The sequence below is a fragment of the Megascapheus bottae genome, chromosome 1 (genome assembly GCF_031878675.1).
Source record: "Megascapheus bottae isolate mThoBot1 chromosome 1, mThoBot2.hap1, whole genome shotgun sequence".
Classification (NCBI taxonomy): Eukaryota; Metazoa; Chordata; class Mammalia; order Rodentia; family Geomyidae; genus Megascapheus; species Megascapheus bottae.
This window is the reverse complement of record NC_143509.1, coordinates 98,381,776-98,405,140: the sequence shown is the minus strand read 5'-3', so window position 1 is coordinate 98,405,140 and position 23,365 is coordinate 98,381,776. Positions and strand designations below refer to the sequence as shown.

The window sequence follows — 23,365 nt, the reverse complement described above, 5'->3', positions numbered from 1 at the left end:
TCCTTTATATCAGTGCTTTGAACTCTTATTGGCATCCAAACTTACTGGAGAATCTAAACATAATGTGTGGGGTTGAGGGTCTGGAGGATGCACTCCACTGGTTACAAATCTTGGGATTTGTATCTAACAAATCTCCAGGGACTGATGTTTCTCTACTCAAGCTGCCTCATGCCTTCTGGGACATACCTGGAAGGTGTGTTTTTTGGAAGGAGTCATTTGATTTCATTGCTGTCATAGACTGTGCTTAAGCTAACCAGAGGACCATAATATTTAAAGCTAAAATCAAAATTCACTCTGTTCTAAAAGAAGGCATTCCATCTACCCAAATTCACTAGATAATAATCAACTCTCTAAAGGAAGCTCTCCAGTGCCTCTACAGCAGCTCAGTTTAAATCCTGTGTTGTCAACGTCTGAAGAAGCAACTCTGTGATGGGAGTCCTGGCACAAAAGCCCCTTCTAGAAGGTCAAACACCAAATACCAGACAACCCACAGCCTTCCCGGTTTATGATATCTTTCTCAGGGACAATAGCATCCACAAGACAAACCTGCCTGTGACCTCATGATTCAGCCTACTGTACTGTCATCCCCTCGGTTCTGCCTTTACCATTTTATTCATTGTAATAAGATCCTCTTTTGCAATGGTGCCCAGCAGTCAGCAAATCCAATGTGCCCCTCGAGAGACAGCAAATGTCATTGTCCTATGCTCACCAACATCTGCTATGCATGGCAGCGCCAGGTACTGTGTCAGCCACTGCATGTGTCTTCTCTTTAATCTTCCCAAAGGCTGCTGGAGGGAGTTCATTTCACATCACCACCCCCTAAGGTATACAAGAGAAAACTAAGGCTAAGTGCTTATAGGAACATAGCACCTGGAGGCTGAGACAGGAGGGTCATGAATTCAAGGGCAGCCTGGGCTATGTAACTAAAATAATTTTTAAGGGACCTGAAAGATGCAGAAACAGCAAAATTGAATTTTTCGGTGATCTCCTAGGCCAACTAACAGCAAAATGATTCCATGTACCTATTAAAACTGTTCAGTACATACTCTCAAGACTTCACAGTCCTCAACTAAAGGAAGCAATGTTCTCAGGTCACCATGGTGTCACCTTGAGGTCACGCCGGGGTATCACACACATAATGGAGTGCCCCTGAGACCAGAACTTGGTGTCCAGAAGAAAAAGAGACTTTGTCTCAATGTTAGTTTCTTCATTTGACCTTATAAGTTGATGTGACCTTTAAATTAGAAATAGTAGTTCAGGGAAATATGGAGGAGAGTTTTATAAAAATTAAAGAGTATTTGGTTAAAGGCTCATTTTTATTAGTTGATAGGGAAAGTCATTTGTTTTCATTACTGGTCAATGTAATGGACTTCGGTTAAGCTAACCAGATGATTATAACATTTATTTATGTATTTATTAATTTTTTATTTATTTTGCCAGTCCCAGGGCTTGAAATCAGGGCCTGAGTGCTGTCCTTGGGCTTTCTTAAGGCTAGAACTCTACCACTTGAGCCACAGCACCATTTCCAGCTTTTTCTATGTATGTGGTACCAAGGAATCAAACCTAGGTCTTCATGCGTGTTAGGCAAGCACTCTACCACTAGGCCAAACTCCCAGCCCTGATTATAAAATTTAAAACAAAAAATAAAATTATTCTAAAATAAGCAATTCCATCCACCCAAATTCGCTAAAAAATAAGTAATGGTCTGTTCAGTGCCTTGTTATATAGCTTTAACATTCATGGCCTTTCAGCAACAAATATCAGTCTAGATTTGTGTATATTGTAAAAACACATACACACATGTACACATGTTCTTTTTTTTTTTTTTGCCAGTTTTGGGCTTGAGCTCAGGGCCTGAGCACTGTCCTTGGACTTTCTCAAGGTTAGAGCTCTACCACTTGAGCCTCAGCACCACTTCTGGCTTTTTTTCTATGTATGTGGTACTGAGGAATCAAACCCGGGTCTTCATGCATGCGAGGCAAGCACTCTACCACTAGGCCAAACTCCCAGCCCCATACACATGTTCTTTGAGAACCATGAAATTCAGAATCTCTTAGCTGATACCATGTTAGAAATGAATATCCAAAACATAAAGATCCTCGAGTATAAGCCAGTCAGAAATAAACTTCACTAAGTTGTTTCTACTATAGTTTTTAAAAAGAAAGAAAAACAATTGAACTTCGGAGAAAAGAGAAATACAACAGCTTTGCTGTTTTTCTTCTGTTTTTACATGCTTCAATCCCTTTTGCTGAAGGGTAAATTCATCCCTAGAAGATACACAAAAACAACTTCTTAGTACTGCTGTTCTTGAACATGGACAAGATACACTTATCCATCAGCAAAAGCAAAGGTCTAATACAGTCCTGCCTTTTGTGGTTCAAGCCTTCCCTCCCTCAGATGCTACATATAAAACATGTGTAGTAGCAAAAGAAACTCATCTTTTTCTCTGTCACCACTTGCTGTAGTGGCTGTAAAAATATATTTAGGCTTTTTACCTTCAGTGTAAACTTTGGCATATACCAGGAATTGCTGGGTGTTTTGCATAGCGCCATTCTTGGCTTTAGCTCCCATGTAGTTAGTAGGTAAATGAGGACACAGAATTCTGCAATGGAAACAGGTCCCTAATTCTGACACAGATGCACACGTGCACACACCTGTTCTGGTGTGTGCCATGGGTTCTAACGGTCGGCTTTTTTGCTCAATTCTAATGTCACAGCTCCACTTTTGGCCTTTTTAGTGGTTATTTGGAAATAAGACGATCATGAACTTTCTTACCCAGGCTGGCTTCGAACTGTCATCCTCAGATATCTGTTCCTGGGTATCTAGGAATATAGGCAGGATCCATTGGTGATTTGCTGGGAAAGGATATTTGAAGAACGAATCACTTACCTTCCTCATGCCGGATTCCTGTGGTGATCTTGTGTTTTCCAGAGCATGGCTCCCTGCCCAGGGCCAGCCTAGAGGTTCCTTCTTGTTTGCCCTGGACAAGATTTGAAGGTCAAAGCCAAATTCAAAATGGGTTCCTAAAAGCTAATCTTGGAGCACTTGTGATTGAGGCCTGCCAAATCATGTGTCAGGATAAGTCTAGTTCCTTCCTCACGCAAAGAGGCGATGTTTAATGAAAAAATACAGCCCTGAAAAATAAGACATTTTATGCATTATCCATATTCATGACAACTGGAACAAAGCCCTCAGAAAGTACAGATGCTGCCCATATCAACACTTCACCTTTTTCCTGTGGTTATTTAATAATGGCATGGAAGCTGTTCCACAAGGACCTGTCACATGACAGCGTCTCTCAGGCTACTGTGTGCCCCTCTGTGGTTCAGCCTGATGCCAGGCAGTGAGAGATGTAGGAGGGTGGAAAATCAAACAAAACATTCAACAACAAAATTCTGGCTTGGATTCTCACAGCATGGATTACCAAGCTGATAGGCATTTTATTTTGCTAACTGAAAAGGCTAGTTTGTATCTTCCCTGGATCCTTTTCTAATCTCACTGTAGTAGAGACATTCACAGCAAGAAAGGCCCCTTTTTATTTGCCCTTTTTATTGTCACTGGCTTTCCTACTTGTAAGATTTGGGTAGTGTTCTCCTGCTTCTGCTCAGGGACAGCCCAGCTATTCGACTCCTCCTGTGGACTGGCCAGATCACTGTTAGTTCCTAACAGAACGACATGGGGGTCAGACCACATTCCAAACCCATCTTTGGTGATGGAAAATGGTTCATCTCTCTGATTTCTGTAGGAAAGAAGCCATACTTGAACCCTTGTAACTTGCAACTTGCATGTTATCCAAAGGCTCCTTCTCTAGCCTACAATACTACTAAGATATGGTAGCACTTTTAGGGGGCGAGAAGTTAGACCACTGAGGGATGCCTGTGAAGGGAATATTGGGACCCCAGGCTCCTCGTCTTCCTCTGTCTTTGCTTCCTGGCAGCCATGAGGGGAGCAGTCTCTGCTAGCCTGTGCTCCCTTGCTATGATGCACTGCCCTTGAAATAGGACCGGAGCACTAGAGCCAAGGGACTGAAACCTCTGAAACCATGGACCCAAACAAATCTCCATTCTTTTAATTCTCTCAAGTGTTCTGTCAGTGACAGAAACCAGACAACACATAATCCAAACTGCACAACTACATAGGCTGATCCTTTTACTTGTTTTTAGGAATGTTTTTTTTTGTTTTGGTTTTTAAGGGATGTTTTTTACTTTCTTTTTTTTTTTTGCTTTATGACATCTATAATACTTTCTCATGAAAAAAATGACTTATCAAGACCTACATGTATGATGTTTTGGGTTTTTTAAATTATCTTTAAAGGAGTTGTCATTTAGCAAAGAAGTTTATGAATCTATCCTAATTAGTGTCACTCCTTTGAACATTCTCATCCATCCCTCCCTTACCCACTTTTCCCCTCACTCTTCTTAATTTTGTAGGATATATATTGGATTCTTGTCTGCATTTCCTCCTTCTTTTTAGTTTTTCAGGTATCAAGTTGATTGGGCCAGGGGAATCCAGAAAACTGTTAAAACATTATTTCTGGGTATATCTAAGAGAGTATTAAAAGATTAGCCATAGGCTAAGTAAAGAAGACAGCCCTCATCAAAGTTGGTGGACAACATGCAGTTTACTGAGGGCCTGAAAAGAACAAAATTGCAGAGGAAAGGTGATTTGACTCTCCTCTTGAGCAGGGGCAATCATCTTTTCCCACCCTTGGATACTGGAGCTCCTGGGTCTCAAACCCTCAGGCTCTGGAACTTACAGCATCATCCTACCCTGACCCTCTTCACAAGCCTCAGCATTCAAATTGAATAACACCACCAACTTTTCTGGGTGACCAGCTTTCAGAGGTCAGTTTGCAGAGTGGGTGTTCACACACCCCGAGGTATCCATGGAAGATTGATTCCAGAGCCTTCCCACATACACCGTCAAATCCCCAAGCCCACAGACATTCAAATCCCTTAAATAAACTAGAATTTATATCATATTTTTATATAACTTATGCACAACTTCCCATATACTTTAAATTGTCTTTCAATTACTTATACTAACGAAGAACAATGTAATGTTATATAAGGAGTTGTTGATCCATATTACTAAGGGAAAATGGCCAGAAGAAAGTCTACATATGTTCAGGAGAGTTGCAAGTTAAAAAAAAGTTTCAATCAGTTCTTGGTTAGTGACATGGAACTCACTGATGCAGAACTCGGAGACATGAAAGATTAGCTGTGTGTCTCCTACTAGTTCTGCTTCAATGGAGACACCAAAGTAATACATCCTACCACTTCCAATGCAAAGATCTCTTTAAATTATTCAATAAAGACAGCGAAGCTTCCAGGTTTCCCCCCTTGCTTTCTCTTCTTCCTCTAACAGCATTTGTGGGGGAGAAATTGATCAACCCTGGTAAGTCTTTGAATCACAGCACGTTGCTGGGCCGTTCTGAGCTTGCCTTCCTTGGCTCATAAAACAGGCTTGGATAACTGTTTCAAGGATTTGGGGTGGCATCGGGACCACAGTGAATGTCAAGGGGACCTGAGGAACATTCTTTTTTCTTTTGTCCTGAGAAAAAGAAAGATTCGGGAAGGGGAAGGAAATGTGGTAGTTTAATTGGTTCATGGAAAATCTCTTCAGTAGGGAAATTTTTCATTTTCACCCACCACTGTGGCGACACTTTCGTTTGATAGCTGCAGAGATCTGCCTTTCTCAACCTGCATTGGCTGGGTGCTGGTGGCTCAGGCCTATAATCCTAGCTACTCAGGAGGCTGGATCTGAGGACTGTGGTTTAAAGCCAGTCTGGGCAGGAAACACTATGAGACTCTTATCTCCAATTATCCACCAGAAAGCCGGAAGTGGCACTATGGCTGAAAGGGGTAAAGTGCTAGCCTTGAGCTAAGTACCCAGGTCCAGATACAAGCTCTCTGACTGACAAAAAAAAAAAGGAAAAAATGGAACCAGGAAGTAATTCAGTAGTAAGTTGCTTCCAAATCAAGTAAAAGGTCCTTGGTTCAATCCTCAGTACCTAATTTAAGTCAAGTGTTTGTATTCAAGTGAGTGGGGTAAAAGTTGATTGGATCTATGCCCTAGCATAGAGCAACGTGGCTGCCTCACAGTGTTGTGCAAGTGGCTCTGACTTGCGGCCTCCTCCAGAAAATAAGCAAAACCAGAGCTCTGCATTATTCTCTGCTCTTCCCTGCACTTGATGGGGATGGAGCCTGGCATGACGCTGGCACACAGCTCCTTCCTGATGAGTGAAACTGAGTCTGTAAATGACACACACCAGAAAACCTCACCACAGCATTGATCATTCCCTCTCTGGTACTTTTCAGTGAAGCCAAAACCACAGCTACCTCCATACCACTACCCTAAGTTGCCTCCATCCATCTTCGAGGCTCTCTCCCCCAACACACACGAAAATTCCTGAGGATCTTTTCTCCACGTAAGTGACCTTTACCATGGCCCCATGATAATGCTCGAGTGGCACTTTTTAATGGAAATCCATATCTCCAGTGGAAAACGAACCCTGAAAATAGACTCAAGCCTGACACAACATGGATATCAAACTCTGCTCTTCCACCCACCCAAGCCCACCTGGAGGAGCTCACAGGACTCCCTGTGAGACTAGTGGAGCAACAGAACTGGTACAAGCTGAATCAACCTGCTGCCCCACCACCTAGTCATGAAGACCTAGTAATGTCAGACTAGCAATGTAAGAGGATGGCTTGAAAACTCCAAGGAGAAAGAACTCAGCCACCCCTGGCACAAATTCCTCCTGGCTTCCACCCCTGGCTCACATCTGCCTGCATCAGCATCATCAACCTCCCCACTCTAGTTTTGTGTGGCAGCCCCAGAATTTCATATGTGGGTTACTTTGCCAGGGTCGAATGTGAAATCCAAGCCAGGCACTGAGAACTGCTATCTTTCCAGAAGTGTTTGTGGGGGGAGAGGGGGTGAAGTAGTAATCCACAGCCAGGACTTTCTGCCCCACGCCCTTAGGGGATGCCTCTTGCCAGCTTGCCTCTGGATGCCACAGAGAAAGCTAGAGCAGGGGGGATGAGTAAAAGCTTCATATCTAGATGGGCAAACATTCCACAACTCAGGAATTCGTCTTTGGCTCCTACAAACACAACTGGAGTCCAAGCAGAATGCCCCATGCTACTTCTATCCAATGGCTCTTGTTTTTCTAAAGACTTCTCCATAAAGTTTTAGTATCTTTGGGAAGGCACCCAAAGTATTCATTTTTCTGGCGTATACCCAAGATTGCTATTCATATTTTGGTTGGAAGAACAAAAGCTGAAGTGTTGTGAAAGAGTCAAGATTCACTTATTGTTTATTTAATAATTAGTGAGCTTCTCCCCCCCACAGCCCTTTTTGGTTTTTTGGTGTTGATCCTGGAGCTTGAACTCAGGACACTGTGCACTGTACCACTGAGGGCACAGCTCTATTTCTGGCTTTTTTGGGGTACTTCATTGCAGATCAGAGTCTCACAGACTTTACTGGCTCTGCTGGCTTCAGACCTCAATCCTCAGGTCTCAGCCTCCTAAGTAACTAGTGTTATAGGCATGAAGCATCTGCACCCGGCTTTGGGCTTCTATTCTTGTACATCAAAGTTCTATGCACCAGAGATGATGAAGAGCTCAGTACCTAGAGCCTGTCACAGAGTATGTTTAGTGGTAAGGGATGGAGACAAGGGGACAAAAATTAATGAAGAAACAAGTCAATACATGAGATAATCTTAATTGTCATGCATATGGCACAGCCATTAAAACAGAGGGCACTGAATGCTTTTGACATGAGAAAGATCACTTAGTTAGTGGGTTTCCTGCTGGAGGAGGTGACACTAGGGCTGCAATATGAAGCTTCTAACCGCAGAAGTAGCAAAAGCCAAGGCCCTGGGGCAGATGTGAGCTTGGGGTATTGCGGCTGGAGAAGGGTGAGCACTAGGGGCACGGGAGCCAGAGAACTCCAGGTAACCATGTGGGTGTGTGCTTACTCGGATTGTCCGAAGTTTACTCTGGCTGCTGCTGTGGATGAATGGGGAGAAAGACTGCCAGGATCATGGTAGCTTCAGGAGATTTCAGTTTAGAGCAGATATCCTGGCACAAAATGCCTGGAACTCTGGCCAAGTGAGCTAAGTGTTACAACAGAAACTGAAGCTGAAGCCTCAGGAGACATCCAGCTGATCAGATAAAAGGATTTGATACCTTGCAGCCTGAGGCTGAGCTAAACTTCTGGGGGAACTATCTGGAATTTAGTTCACAGGTGACTTGAAGTTCTCATCCACTGTACAAGATAACTCTGATGCCAATCACCAACCTTATTTGTCTCCTCTGAAGGAGAGGGTACTTAGGGTCGTTTAGAGCTTATACATTGGCCAAAGGGGTACCAAAGCAGTACATTAACTTCTATGTGAGCAACAATGGAAGACAGGTGACCTTTGAATTCAGAAAACACTGGAATCCACAAAGAAGTCTATTATACTTTGCATATGGTTTGGGTGCCTCTCAAGGTTCTGTGTGTCTGCCAGGACTGGAAGGTGGCAGGGCCTTGAAGAGGTAGAACCTACTGGGAGGCCTTTAGCTCTTTGGGTGAGTGCCCTTGAAAGAGATGGAGGTGATTTTTATTTAATCCTTCGTCCATTTTCAAGAGAGAGTTGTTAGAAGACCTCTCTTGCCTGAGATAAGACAGCTTGCTCTTCTGTATGATCCTTTCATTGCCATCTGCCATAGGCCAAAGTTAAGCTGCTGCCCTTGAACCTCCCAAACCACTTAAAATAAATCATAAATAGCCTGGGACAAAACACTGTCGGCTATAACGTCTTTATTTCCTGGTTAGATACTAAGAGACATATCCCTAGACACATCCCACTGTAGCAGATCTGCTAGGCCCTTCTAGTTTGCAGTTAAGGCGTGAATAAGACCAACACCAAGGGGGCATTCTGGGTCATGAGCATCAGTAATCAAGGAACATGTCAGAAATGCCATCTCTAGCCAGCTCCAAAGCTCATACACAACCTGTATTTCCACAAGATCTCCAGATGTACACGCATGATACAGTTTGAGAATCACTATTCTCAATGGATTCAACTTGAACCTGCAACAACTCCAGTGTTGTTTGTGGAACACACTGAATGGGTGACTAGATTCTGTCCCAGACCTTCAGTTTTAAATGGTGCTAGATGGATGAGTTCATGCAATGTCTATTACTTTAAGCTCCCTGACCATTTAAGGATTAAGACATGGCTGGAAAATTGGCTTGATAAGCTCTCCAGCAAGTAATCAGGGAAAATTTCTAATATAAAAACATACAAAAGAAAAGTTCAGAGACTTGGAGAATCAAAAGAGATATACCAAGCCTGGTACAGTGGCTCATGCCTGTAATCAGGAGGCTGAGATCTGAGGGTCACAGTTCAAAGCGAGCCCAGGCACTAAAGAACATGAGACTCTTATCTCCAATTAACCTCTAGAAAACAGGAAGTAGCGTGGTGGCTCAAGAGGTAGGGCGGTAGCCTGAGCTGAAGAGCTCAGGGACAGCGCCCAGGCCCAGAGTTCAAGCCCCATTACTGACAAAAAAAACAAACAAACAAAAAACAGAAACATCTGCATCTAGACAATAAAGAGCACAGAACAGAAATAAAAATTAAAGAAAAGAGCTATAAATATATATGTGTGTATATACTATGCAGATAAATCTTCTACAATTAATAACTTCAAATTAAGAGTATATGGATAAAAGAGTGCCAAAAGGAGAGAGAAAAAAATCCCAAGTCATATTAAAAGAAAAACGAAAGGAAAGAAAAATTCTTCCCCACCAACATACATTAGAATTAAGTTTAGGATTGCCTAACTTCCAGAATGTATCATCTACAAAGAAAAGAGAATCATATGTATCTCACACTTTTAACCACAACATTAAATGCAAAATAAATACTGGAGTTTGGATGTTAAAACACTAAAGAAAGACGAGGTCTATTTCTGACAAAATTATCATTCAAATGCGAGGATGCAATAAAAAAAATTGTTCTCAGGCCAGGAGTTTGGCTTAGTGGTAGAGTGCTTGCCTAGCATGCACGAAGACCCGGGTTTGATTCCTTGGTACCACATACTTAGAAAAAAACGGAAGTGGTGCTGAGGCTCAGGTGGTAGAGCTCCAGCCTTGAGAAAAATCCAAGGACGGTGCTCAGGCCCTGAGTTTAAGCCCAGGACTGGCAAAAAAAAAAAATTGTTCTCATGCAGGCAAGGTTTGACAAAAATTTCCATGCTAAGTAAGACCCACACTGCAATATCTTTTATTTATTTATTTTGGCTTGGACTTTGGGCGTGGGTACTGTCCCTAAGCTCTTTAGCTCAAGGATACTGCCCTATCCCTTGAGCCACAGAACCACTTTCGGTTTTCTGGTGGTTAATTGGAGATAAGAGTCTCACGGACTTTAGAGCCCAGGCTGGCTTTGAACCTCAATCCTCAGATCCTAGACTCCTGAGTAGCTAGGATTACAGGTGTCAGCCACCACACCCAGCTTACAAAAACTTTTAGAATAAGTAATATTCAAAGGAGGAAAAAGCTTCAAGATATATGAAGTAAGAAGATCACATATTTTGGGATACTTTGCTGTGGATATTATGTGTAAGATATTCTTATGGAAGTAGGGGATATTCAAAGGGAAAGGAAATATACTAAAGTTACTTTGCAGAAAGATAGGAAAGAAGGAGGGAATTAGGAAGACCAGGAAGGGAGGGAAACAGAGATGAAAGAAATTTAAAATTTTAAGTAGAAAAATGTTTAAACACATTAAGAATCAAACAAATCAATTCCTTCAAACAAATCTCCTCCTAGTTTAACATAATGAATCCCAAGAAGCTGAAATGTGTTATGGGAGGAGAGGGTTATCAGGGGAAGGAAAGGATAAATAAATACAACGAGGAAGAGTAGAATAATATAGTCTTAATATTCAATGTACATATGTGAAAATGGGAATAGGTAACTTGGGACGGATAAGGCTGGGAAAGGTGTGGGAGAAGGATAGAATAATGACATTGATCAAGGTGACCCTACCCCCAAATTGATGCATTAAATTGAGACCCCTTTATACAGCTCCTTAAAGATAATTTTTAAGATTTTTAAAAAGGAAAACAAACCCAGACTGATATATCCAGCAAAACTAGCTTTTACATTTGAGGGAGAAACAAGAATATTTCATTCCAAAGAGAAGCTTTATGAATAGGTGCACACTAAACCAGCATTACAAAAAATATTAAATAATCAAGAACAAATTGCAGAACAGCAAGAATCCTCATCAAGAAGCAATCACCTAGAAGTCAGTAAATACAAAAGGGGAAAAAAAGAGAGAGAAAAAAAACTCAGAAGTAAAAATAAATAACGACAACGGACACTGACCACTTCTCCATAATTTCCCTAAATGTGAATGGGTTGAACAACCCAATCAGAAGACACAGGACAGCAGATTGGATTAAGCAACAAGACCCATCAATATGTTGCCTCCAAGAGACCCACCTCACTGCCAAAGACAGAAACAAACTTCAAGTGAAAGGATGGAAAAGAATTTTCCACTCCAACGCACTGAGCAAAAAAGCAGGAGTAGCAATCTTAATCTCTGACAAAATTAACTTCTCAGTAAAATCAGCACATAAAGATGGCCACTGCATATTAGTAAAAGGGACAATTCATAACCAGAATATTACAGTTATAAACATTTATACAGTAGCACCCAATTTCATCAAGCAAACTCTCTTAGACTTACAGAACAAGATAGACTCAAACACAATCATAGTGGAAGACTTCAATACACCACTCACACCAAATGACAGGTCAACTCAACAAAAGATAAGCAAAGACATCATCGACTTAAATGACACCATAACCCAGCTGGGCTTAACAGATATACACAGAGTCTTCCACCCAACTGCAAAACTTAATACATTTTTCTCAACAGCACATGGAACATACTCCAAAACAGATCATATAATAGTTCGTACAGAAAACTTAAGCAGATACAAGAGGGCTGATATAATTCTATGCATTGCATCTGATCACAGTGGAATCAGATTAGTTCTGAACAACATAGTAAAAGGTAAAAAACATTCAAACACTTGGAAGCTGAACAACATACTTCTAAATAACTCCTGGGTTACAGAAAGAAGAAATTCAAAACTTTCTTGAATGTAATGACAATCAAGAAACATCACAAAGGAACTTACAGGACACAGAAAAGGCAGGTTTTTTTTTGTTTTTTTTTTTTGCCAGTCCTGGGCTTGAGCTCAGGGCCTGAGCACTGTCCTTGGACTTTCTCAAGGCTAGAGCTCTAGCTCTTGAGCCTCAGCACCACTTCTGGCTTTTATCTATGTATGTGGTACCGAGGAATCGAACCCGGGTCTTCATGCATGCTAGGCAAGCACTTTAACCACTAGGCCAAACTCCTGGCCCCGGCAAAAGCAGTTCTAAGAGGCAAATTTATCTCACTCGGAGCCCATATTAAAAAGACAGAAGAAGAGCATGTAAATAAGCTAAAGAAAAAAATTGAAGCACCTAGAAGAACAAGAAAAAGTTAATTCTAAAACAACTAGAAGTACAGAGATTGAAATAAGATCTACTATACATAAAATTAATAAATCCAAAAGTTGGTTCTTTGAAAGAGTCAACAAAATTGACAGACCCCTGGCAAGATTAATCAAAAAAAGGAGAGGGGTCACTCAAATAAACAAGATTAGAGATCCTATGGGAACAATCACGACCGATATCCAAGAAATTCAGTCCATTATGAATAAGTACTACCAGGGCCTATATTCAAAGAAACAAGAAAATCTAGTAGAAATGGATGACTTCTTAAATAAATATAAGCTACCCACATTGAACCATGAAGAGGTAAACAAATTGAACAAACCAATTTCATACAATGAAATAGCAGAAGCAATCAGGGAAATGCCAACCAAAAAGAGCCCAGGTCCAGACGGTTTCACTGTGGAATTCCACAAGACTTTTAAAAGATGAAATAATACCTATACTCTTGAAACTCTTCTGAGAAATAGGAGCAGAAGGAGCAATACCAAACTTATTTTATGAAGCTAATATTACAGTTATCCCAAAACCAGGGAAAGACCCAACCAAAAAAGAGAACTACAGACCTATCTCTCTAATGAACACAGATGCAAAATTCCTCGATAAAATACTAGCCAACAGAATGCAGAAACATACACTATGATCAAGTAGACTTAATCCCACAGATGCAAGGCTAGTTTAACATTCTCAAATCAATTAATGTAACACTTCATATCAATAGAGCTAAGGATAAGAATCATATGATAATTTCTCTGGATGTGGAGAAGGCATTTGACAAAATACAACATCCATTCATGTTGAAAGCACTAGAAAAAATAGGAATAAGAGGTATATTCCTTAAAATAATTAAAGCCATATATGACAAACCTACAACCAATATTATACTGAATGGAGAAAGTCTGGAACCATTTACCTTAAAATCGGGAACTAGACAGGGATGCCCACTCTCTCCACTTCTCTTCAATATAGTGCTGGAACCCTTAGCTAGAGCAATAAGGCAAGAGAAGGACATCAAAAGGATCCACATAGGGAAAGAAGAAATTAAACTTTCCCTATTCAGAGATGACATGATCCTCTACCTGAGTGACCCAATAAGCTCCACTCCCAAACTCCTAGAACTAATAAACCATGTTAGCAAAGTGGCTGAATACAAAATTAACCTGCAAAAGTCAGTAGCCTTCTTGTACACCAACAATACACAAACAGAAGGCCAAATCAAGAAAATAATCCCATTCACAATAGCCCCCAAAAGAATAAAGTACTTAGGAATTAACTTAACCAAAGATGTAAATGAATTATTTAATGAAAACTATAAAAGCCTAATGAAAGAAATTAAAGAGGACAGTAGGAAATGGAAAGAAATCCCATGCTCATGGGTGGAGAGAATCAATATAGTGAAAATGGCTATACTGCCAAAATTGATATACAAATTCAGTGCAATTCCCATCAAAATCCCAAAGACATTCTTACTGAAATAGAAGATATAATCCAAAGGTTCATATGGAACAAGAAAAGACATAGAATAGACAAAACAATTCTAGGCAAGAAGAGCAATGCTGGTGGTATTACAATACCAGACTTCAAACTCTACTCTACAGCCATAATAACAAAAACAGCATGGTACTGGCAAAAAAATAGACCCGAAGATCAATGGAACAGAATAGAAGATCCGGAAACAGAACCACATACCTATAGGCAACTTGTATTTGACAAAGGAGCCAAAGATATACAGTGGAGCAAACACAGCCTGTTCAATTATTGGTGCAGGCAAAACTGGGCAGCCACATGCAGAAAACTAAACATTGACCCTAGCCTTTCACCATGCACAAGCAGTAACTCAAAGTGGATCAAAGACCTCAACGTCAGACTGGAAACTGTGAAACTGATACACAGGCAAAAAATTCCTGAACAGCATCCCAGGGTCACAACAGATTGGAGAGACTCAATAAATGGGACTACCTAAAAATAAAAAGTTTCTGCACAGATAAAAGCATAGCGACTAAAGTAGAAAGACAGCCAGCCAATTGGGAAAAGATATTTACCAATAATTCATCCGACAAATGCTCAATATCCAGTATCTACAGGGAACTCAAGAAACTAATCCCCCTCAAACCCAACAAACCAATCACTAAATGGGCAAGGAAACTAAAGAGAGACATCAAAAGAAGAGGTTAAAATGGCAGAAAAGCATATGAGAAAATGCTCACCATTCATGGTCATAAAGGAAATGCAAATAAAAACAACTCTAGGATATCACCTCACCCCAATTAGAATGGCCAAGATTTTGAACTCAGACAATGACAAATGCTGGCCAGGTTGTGGAGAAAAAGGAACCCTACTACACTGCTGGTAGGATTGTAAACTAGTTCAGCCACTCTGGAAAGCAGTGTGGAGGTTTCTTAAAGAACTGAGAATAGACCTTCCCTATGATCCCGCCATACCACTCCTGGGCATCTATCCTGAACATCATAACCCAGGATATGACAAGGACACCTACTCAGCTATGTTCATGTCTGCACTATTCACAATAGCCAGGCGATGGAAACAATCCAGATGATAAAATAATGGCAAGCAAATCATGTTGAGGGAGACAAGTCAAGACCAAAGGAACAAAAGGAGCATGGTATCCTTAATATGTGGTTATTAGATCCAAACAGTACAAGAGTGAGGACTCATTATTCACGTACCCAACACTATGGACATGATATTGGAAATATAAACACAATTACATAGACATAAAAATTTGTGAGACTATAGACATAATGTTTTAATATATAGATTAATATTCATCTATGACATACAAACCCTCAGCCTAATTTCAATTATGTTCTAAAATCTAAGTGCAATGATTGTACATAGAGATTCCCTTGGTGAATACTTGTTTGTTAAATATGTCATTTGAAATTTGATGTAAAAATCAATGTTAATAAATTCTTAAATAAAAAAGGAAAACAAAATTACACAACAGAAAAAAGCTAATAAATATATAAATGGTCAATTTGCTAGTTAAAAGAAATTGAATGCTGGGTGTGGTGGCTCATGTCTATAATCCTAGCTACTCAGGAGGCTGAGATCTAAGGATCAAGGTTCACAGCTAACCCGGACACTAAAAGTCTTCCAGAGACTCTTATCTCCATTTAAACCACTAGAACACAGGAAATGGGCCTGTGGCTCCAGGGGTAGGGCAGTAGCCATGAGCTGAAATGCTCAACAACAGCACCCAGGCCCAGAGTTCAAGCCCCCTGACCAAAAAAAGAAAAGAAAAGAAAAAGAAATTTGTTTACAAAGCCAATGTACTATTTGTACAGATGTACTTGAAGCATAAAAACGTAAAAGGATTTGAAAGTAAAAGAATGAAGAGAGGCAGTATGTGAAAAGTAATGCACCTACTATCTGGCGCATATAACTGTAATCCCTCTATTCATTACCTCGATAATAAAAAATAAAATGAAAAAAAAAAGAATGGAGAAAGGCCAGTTTGGCCTATTGGTAGGGTGCTTGCCTAGCATGCATGAAGACCCAGTTCAATTCCTTGGTACCACATACATAGAAAAAGCCAGAAGTGGTGATGTGGCTCAAATGGAAGAGCTTTGAAAAAGCCCAAGGACAATGATCAGGCCCTGAGTTCAAGCCCCAGGAACTGGCAAAAAAAAAAAGAATGAAAAAATCCAGCAGCTACATATCATCAGATTAAAAATATACTTTAAGAGAAAAGCCAAAATAAGAGGATTGCCCAGTATTCATGAAAGGGCTAGTTCTATAAATAGATATGACAATTCCTAATCCCAAAGCACCTCAAAATATATAAAACAAAATTAGAAATATATGGGGACACTGAAGCATCTACTACCACAGGGGGAGATTTCAGTGACTGATTGGACTCAATTATTTATAGGCCCAAGACCTCAATCAGACTTATGATCGTGTACAGAATTCTGTATCCAACAGTGACAGAAGTCACAGTCTCTTCACACACACACACAAAACATTACCAGACTGTTTTCAGGTCTTAAGTCTGTTTCTCCCTACTCACTTGCTGCCACCTCTGGTCATGTGACTTAGAGCTAGCCTTCAAAGGACATCCTACTGCTGGACCAAGAAATGGTTGGGAGCCATCTTGGGTGAGGAAAAAGAAATCACACTATAGAGATGAGAAAGCAAGATGCAGAAGGAACCTGGTTCTCTGAGGGAAGGGTTTCTAGACTACTCATTTGAAGACTGTCTCTTGAGAAAGAGACAGAGAGACTGACTTCCAATTTAAGTCTCTTCAAGACCCTAACGCAGAGTCCATGTAGAACTGACTACATACATCACTGACCCAGAAAGAAGGTGACAGAATGAATGATGGGAAAACAGCCTTGGTCTGGCAGCCAAAAGTTAAAAATACCCATTGAAATTTTGAAGGAAGATCTGAATTTGATGAGCATCTTCCACCAATCACTTCTGGGATGCTTATCAGATAAGCAGCTCTCTCTTTGCCCACAGAGGAGAGAACAAAAGAGGACGCAGGGAGAGGAGCCACGGAGAGGAACCACGTACCATTCTCTACAGCAATTGGCAAGAGAAGCAGCTGGGGAGGGGGTGGCTTTGGGCCCAAATCAATTTGTTTTAAGATCAGATTAAAGAGAGGAATGTTCCTTCATTAGAAAAAAGGAGATCATCCTTAACTTGTGATGGTGACATGAAAACTGGGAGGTGCTGGTAGGCTTAGGTCTCATTACAAATATCTGCAGATGAGCAGACACAAGACGGAGGAGGATGGAAGGTGGCAAATGATTGAGAACTAAAAGGAAACACACCTCAGCAGGGTCACTATGCCATCTCCCAGGATACAGCAGTTCAGGTACCTACCGAGAGGCCCAGCATTCAGCAGGCTCACACGGGAATGTGTGGCAGGAGGTTCGGCAGAACAAAGCAGCAGGGGAAAAGGACCACTACTCGATGGTTGCCCTGTGGTTTCCAGGTATTACACCCCACCCACCACAGAAAGAGGTGAGGCTGAAGTTCAAGGACATAGCCTACTCAGCAAAGCCCCTGCTAGAATGACTTTGGGGGTCTCCCTTATCTCTTCTGGAAGTTTCTCCCACCACCGAGACCTACTCTACCTTGAACCTACTGCCTGGCCCCAAGGGTATTGAATGCTGCCATATTCCATTTTCAGAGCCCTCCCCTGAGCTCCCATCTCCCACCCCAGATAGCCACACCAATCCTGTGTCATGTGTAAGAAGACCTAGCCAAAGCATGTCACCTAAAGTCATGACCAGTGAGATGACAATCAGACCCCAAAGATCACGAGGGCATTCCGAAGCCAGTGCCTCCATTCAGGCAAAATTCTAGAGGATACAGTTAATATTTTCACTGCACATCTAGGTAAATACAATGTCCAGAGAATGGGGCTTGGAACACACAATATGCAACCTTTTCTTTAAGGAACTCTGTTGCCTAGTCTAAGATGAGGTCTCTGAGGCAAGGTTCAAGAGAAAGGTTGGTGCTCTAGGCTGACCAAATAAAGTAAAAACATATCGAGAAACATCCTTACCTATTCCTAAGATCAACCCATTCCTCTCTCCACCCACCTGGGAACGAGACTTTATGAGTTTGGAAAAAAAAAAAAAAAACAGAGAGGAAAGTGGAAATAAAAAAAAAGTCAATATAGTGTGTTTCAAAGCCTTTCTGTTTTTCCTAGAAACCAGAAATATATATATTCCTAACATATATATATATATTTTTTTTTAATGTCAGTCCTGTGGCTCAAACTCAGGGCCTGACCATTGTCCTTGGGCTTTCTCAAGGCTGGAGCTCTACCACTTGAGCCATAACACCATTTCCAGCTTTTTCTATGTATGTGGTACTGAGGAATTGAACCCAGGTCTTCATGCATGCTAGGTGAGCACTCTACCAGTAGGCCAAACGCCCTGTCAAATATCTATATATTTTTTAAGCAGCAGATATGAATAGTTTTCTACTGACTAGGATAAGGTCTAATCTCTTATTTATCAAACAGAATGGTTCAAGGACAAAGGATTTTGGACAATGATAATCATTGTCTTGCTGAGATTTGGGGGGTTTTTTGTTTTAATATTTTCATTTCATTTTTATGGAAAGAAAAAGTGCCTGGTGACTCTTGAATTTCTTGGCAAATCCAAACTCACTCAATATATTTACCGAGTAGAAGACTTCTAGCCTACATATTCACAAGCCCAAGTAATTATGGCTCTGCCTAGAAGAAAGGGCCTTAATTGCTTTGCTAATGGCCATGCCCTTGTGTAAGGACATGACCCAAACAAGCACACAGCAGTCATCAACCGCAAATGTGATTTTCACTGAGTTTCTCGCTCTCTCTGAACCTGGATGTGGCCCCCACTACGTTTCCTATTAAATTAACACACAGTCCCTATCAAGTCCTCCACTTTGGGCCCTCCTTAGCCTAATAGCCTTTTGTGTGCGTGCTTCTCCAACGAATACCTTCCTCTTGCCTCTGCTTAAGCTCCTCTTCCCCATCCTGTGCCATCTGACCAGCTGTTTGTCTCTTGTCTCTTAGAGCTCACATCAAGGCTTCTCCTAAGGAGAAAGGCTTCTGTGCTCTCTCTAGTAAGTTTTGACTCTTCTGAGCCTAACTTTGCCAGAATTCAGATACTGCCTAAGACCACAGTCTCTCTAGGTATAAGAGGGGGCTCTGGCCTCGATGTCTCACACAAAAATACCCACAGTAGGCCATCATTCATTAATGATGCACCGCACAAATGTATAGATGAAGCCATTCTCTATTCACTCTTCACTCCCTCCAATCTTCCCATCTTTCCCAATTTCAATCGTTGTGACCTAAAATAACCTCAAAACTGCCTGTCATGATTACCAGGAAGTTGGGAGTTGTGTCTGTGGTTTCCTGGTACATCTTTAGTAACGAGAGCCATGTCCAGTCATTAGAGACGTTCGATTGCTACTTATTTTGCACAATGGCTAAAAATCATAGAGTCCATATGAATCATATGGAGCCATTCATTTGTAGCTAGTGTGAAAAACCTACTCCTCTGGCCAGCTCTCTTCATTTCCCAGGGGCCTATCCTTCCTAAAGCCCCTACTTCCAGACCCTCTTAGTGTGACTGACTCAGACATGAACAAAGACAAGAGAAATTCCCAGGAACCCGAACCTGGGGCAATTCATCACTTCAGGAGCTTCCTGCCCCAGAGCAGGTATGATCTCATGACCCATGGAAGTACCAGAGAAGCAAGACCAAAGTTAGAGACAGTGGGAAACCACCTCATGTCAGTGGTATTCATCCTACCAGCCTGTCTCTGTCAGGAATTGGGGAGCAAATACACAGCTTGGAAGTCAGATAAATTCTTTCCGATGTGATATAATCTAAAAATTGACCATGTACTTATTTTTATCCTACATGCCAAAAAGTGAACATGAGAAAGAAAGAAAGAGAGGAAGGGAAGGAGGGGGAAAGGAAGGTTTAGGGAGGATGGTGAGAAAAAGGTGGAATACATTGGGTTAACTTTACAGCTAAATTTAACAATCAGAATCAGGTAGCTATTCAGCTAAGAGAGAACAGGCACCAGTGGCTCACACTTATAATCCTAGCTATTCACAAAGCTGAGATCTGAGGATGGTAGTTCAAATCCAGTCCAGGCAGGAAGGCGCATGAGATTCTTAACCACCGGAAAACCACAAGTGGTCCTGTGGGTCAAAGTGGTAAAGCACTAGCCTTGAGCAAAAAGAACTCAAGGACAGCACCCAGGCCCCAAGTTCAAGCCCCACAACCACCACCAATAACTGAATAACATCCGATCTTTCTCTGAAGTTACATGGCCCCAGAGATCACTCTGAAACAGGCCTGTCTTTTTATAGAGTAGGTGTTATGTGGTGAAGAATGTGTCTGGAAGGGAGCTGTGTTGGGGGCACTGCGTACGTGCTGGGCAGGCTCTAGGTCCCAGTGTGCTATGGTCCCCACCCAGGAGAGATTTCATGTCAATAAACTCCTAGCTGTCCTGCTTGCTAATAAAACTACTGATCTACCCCCAATTCTCCCAAACCCAGTCTTCATCTGTCCCATTTCCAGTGAGAATCATGACATGTTTACTTCATCCGAGTCTTTTCATTTCCTTCTCTCCCTGTGTTACTGAAGCTTAAAGCCGTAAAGAACCTCATGTACCCTAAACAAGACACAGCTTTTATTTTTGAGAAATGTTCTGAGGGCCGTTATGCTAGAAGGATAAAACAGCAATGAGAAGCTTAAGCTCAGTGCTAACTTTTAATCCTCTTTAAAGCACCTGTGCTTTGAGATGACACAGGTGTCAAATACTGATTTGACCAGGTGTGTGTGCTCAACAGACAGGTAGAAAATTAGAATGTCAGTCTGACCAGATTTGTCCTAAGGACAAGAGTCTATGAAGGAAGTATATATGACTAAGAAATGATTATAATGTCACTTGTGTTAATAAACATTCTGACAATGGCTGCCATTTTGTGAGACAGGTCTAAACATCCCAGTTTCACAGATGAAAAAACTGAGCCGCAGATCAGATTATATATCATCTGGACTGAAAGCAAATAGTAAAATTCTTGAACTCAGACTCATCTACATACTGCTCAATGCATCCTCTTCACTGGAGTCAACTGGGGTCGTTTCCAGCTTAGCCACCCCTCCCCATGTCCCACCCCAGTGGAGGGGATTTGTAATTATTTGGGCTGAACTTCCTTTCTGCACTTGGGAAACCTCCAATTTACTGATGGGTCTTATGAGAGGCAGAGCACAGAACACATGGAGATGTACACATGTACATGTGAATTTGTATACACACACACACACACATATATATATATGGGCATGGCTGTGTGTATGTTCAAAATCCCAGTACCATATCTATGTGTGTATGTTTACACATATAAACATATATGTATATTGAACTATATATGCATATGCATTATATCGGCTTGCATTTATGTTTATATATTTGTATTTACATAGATATCAATATGGTACTAGAACTCTGAACATGGATACGTGCACACACACTCGAGTTTTTCACTCAGGGCACTGTGCTTGCTAGGCAAGCACTTTAATACGTGAACCACACCTCCAATCCTTTTTTTTTTCAAGTAGGGTCTTGTGTGTTGGCCCAGGCTAGCTTTAGACTATGATCCTCCTATCTTTGCCTCCCTCATAGCAGAGATGAGTAGATGCCACCATACCCAGATGACTTACTGAGTTGGCATTGACTTGGTTGACCAGTCTGGCCTCAAATTTCTGTCCTTCTGACCTCTGTCACCCAAGTGGCTGGGAAATGCAGAAGTAAGCCACTATGCACAACCCAAACAGATCTTTTTAGTAGCTGTTGGCAGTGCTGGAGTTAGAACTGAAAGCCTCCCATTTGCTAGGCGAGTGTTCTACCACTTGGACAATGTTTCTAAGCTTTTTCATTCTTTCAGTTTGGAGGTAGGGCCCAAATATATGACGTAGGCCCAGCCAATCACACATGCCATCCTGGATTCTAAGAGAGGATTGTGGTATTAGAGTGTGTGACATACCTGTGTGACATGTGTGTGGAAAGTGTTCAGGACAGACACGTGTGTGGCTGGCATGGGTATCTGATACAGCCTCCAACACAACCTGGGAAGCTCAGAGACCAAAAATCTTCCACCCAGAACCCCATCAATCAAAGTACTGTGATGTACCTCCCTGCCAGCCCCAAAAAGAGAAGAGACAAAAAGAAAGAGTGGCATTTCTTAGGATCCCCTGTCTTCCCTTTCTCTCCTCCTTTTTACTCCAACTCAAGGTCACATGTCAACCTTGAGAACAGAGGTAACTTGACAGTTTTGTAGCAAGCAGTTCAGGCCATGAAGGAAAGAAAAAAGACATTTGTCTACTTTTTCACTGGCTACTGGCACAATAAGAAAGGGAGAGACACAGAGAGAGAAACTACATGCTAGAGCCCTGAGCTCTAGAGCCTGACGCTCTCCAGATAGGAAACTATAGAACACCCAGCAGGCCTCACCAGCTTCGGAGTTGAAACAGAATTGACATGAAAATGAAGCCCCGGCCTTTCGTGGGTTGCAGAATGCGTCCTTTACTTTTGGAATTTTGAGCCCACACAGAACACACCCGTTGGCAAAGGGCCCAACGTCAGGCCTGGAGGCTGATTCCTAAACACAAACTCCACTCGTGCTGGAATACCCAGGCGACAGCCGCGAAAGTTATGCAGGCTCATGTGCCAAGCCAGTGGCACATGTGCCTGCATATTTTGGGGCCTTTCCTTAGCGCCTGGGGACTGCTTGCAGAAAATGACCCGGTGTCACTGGACTGGGACAACGTTATTTGGAAAACCATCATTTCCTGTAATAGGTTGTGAAAAACGAAAAGTCAAAAATGGAATGCCCCAAGTGCCAAAAACACTCAATATTCTGCAGCCAGAGATGACAACTGTCCTCAGACTTCTGTGTTCAGCCTCTTCCTGAGGGAAGCAGCTGCCCACAACAGCCATGTGAGGCCAGGCCTGCACTTCCAGAATAGATGGAGTTACTTCAAAGGCTGCTCAGAGACCACTGAATGAGTGAAGCACAACAGTGCCCATTGAAAGGAGAATGGAATAGAAATCCAACCTCCTACTCCCCCCCCCCCGCCAGCTCCCACCTCCATGTGACAGCTGATCCAGTCCAGTAGAGCAATATGTTGCTGGAAGAGGTGGCCAGGGGATAAACAGTTCACTCAGTTAACTCTTCAGACAGCAGGCACCATGGGAACTGTCCTCAGGCAAGCTGAGACCTGTTCTGCCTCCTTGGTGTCTCTGTTAGTCC

At 41.8% G+C, this 23,365-nt stretch overlaps 1 long non-coding RNA gene across 1 annotated transcript; it reads right to left on the bottom strand.

The window, feature by feature from the left end:
* Positions 1–715: 715 nt before the first annotated feature.
* Positions 716–23,327, bottom strand: LOC150069671 (uncharacterized). The gene is made up of 3 exons (XR_016538158.1): positions 23,202–23,327; positions 2,890–3,134; positions 716–819 (listed from the first exon to the last, which is right to left on the bottom strand). It is a non-coding gene; the product is annotated as an uncharacterized LOC150069671 (long non-coding RNA).
* Positions 23,328–23,365: the final 38 nt, after the last annotated feature.